Source organism: Asparagus officinalis, chromosome 8, assembly GCF_001876935.1.
Source record: "Asparagus officinalis chromosome 8, Aspof.V1, whole genome shotgun sequence".
NCBI classification, from domain to species: domain Eukaryota; kingdom Viridiplantae; phylum Streptophyta; class Magnoliopsida; order Asparagales; family Asparagaceae; genus Asparagus; species Asparagus officinalis.
Genome location: NC_033801.1, coordinates 4,243,598 through 4,245,354, shown reverse-complemented (window position 1 = coordinate 4,245,354; position 1,757 = coordinate 4,243,598).

Genomic DNA, 1,757 nt, shown 5'->3' with positions numbered 1-1,757 from the left:
CTTATTTCAAAACATTTTTTAGATGTTTTAAATTTGGTGTTTTGATTTTGAGTTTGAGGAGGTGTTAATATAATATATTAAATATAATTAATATGTAGTTATTATCGACATGCTTATTATATTATATTATATCATACCATAATATGTTATAGTTAATCTAATATATTAGTAATATTTATTAAATAATATAATAATATAATAATTAAAATATCTTATATAATAATATAATAACATATTAAATACTAGTATTTGATATGTTGATAATGTATTATATAATAATAAATAATTATAAAATATAAATAAACTACTAAAAAAAATAAAAAATTAGCGATAATAAATAATAATATGATAATTATATAATAATATACTATGCAATATTATAATCACTATAATACTATTAACTTTTTAATAAATAAATTATAATAAATTAATAATTATAATATATGATAAAATATAATAGCAACATATTTAATAATAAAAATAATATAATAATCAATACATTTGTATGGTTGTAAATATGATATAAAATATTAATCTATTATATAGTAAATAAATAATATATTATAAAGTAGAATTTTATTGGGCTGACAAATGTTAAATGCAATACTATATTCAATAATATAATATTTACTATATCTATAATCCTTAAAGGTATCATTAATAAACTCTAAGCATATTAGAAATTATAACATATTATATTGATGAAGTAAGATATTTATAATATATTAATTTATATAGTTATTTATATATAATAATTATAATTAATAATAGGCATGATATTAATTATTTTAAAATATCATATAATATATAAAATAACAGATTGATATATCAAAATAATTAAATATATTATATTCAAATTGAATATGTAATCAATTATATCTAACGTAACACACTAAGTACACCGGCTCTATTTCTTATACTTATTATTATTCTCTTGGTTTTATCTTTATATCTATCTCTCTAAATCTTATGGGATCTTATAAATTTTATGTGCAAATTCACTCTCTTCTCCATCTCTCAGTTCACCCACTCTCTCTCCCTCTTCAAGAAACCCAAGAGCCCCACTACCTCCACCCTCAGACCCAAGCTCAACCACCGGCCCTCCTCCTTCCTCAAGCCCCTACTCCACCTCCCTGAGCTCGCTGTCAAGCTCCCCTTGCCCCTTACAACAATTACTTCATTTCAGCTCCGACACAGAGGGGGAAGATCCCACAAATAATCCGACGAATCATTGATCTCAATAGTACTCCTGAACTCCGTTCATCACGTACAAAGACGCCGAGATTTGCCTCTCGACCTTCATCACGTCCAACTCGCTTGTAATCGTCTCTTGAAAGCAATTGCTCCTACTCAGCTCAAACCCATCGAAGAACGGAACCTCAAACCCCGACTCGAAAGCCCAGGAACTGTCCGAGCCCGATCTAGAGAAATCCAGCTGGTCATGGTCTTCGTTCACGAAACACGACCGATACACTTCTTGGCCGAGGAGGAGAGAGGTGGTCGCTTGCGCTGGGGTCTATAGGAGTTGGAGAGAGATCTTGAAGGAGGTTGTTAAGATTCATGAGTTTGAGGGGAGAATTACGTTCCCAATCTCTTTGAGGGGAGCGGATGGCCACAGAGACTTGGGGAAGGAGGGTGAGAGAGCCATTGGAGGAGGAGGAGGAGGTGACTGTTTTTGGAGGGGACTTGGGGAGGGATTTGGATGGAGGAGGGGCTGTTGATTTGATGATGGAGGAGGGGGGAGGGATTTGGATGAG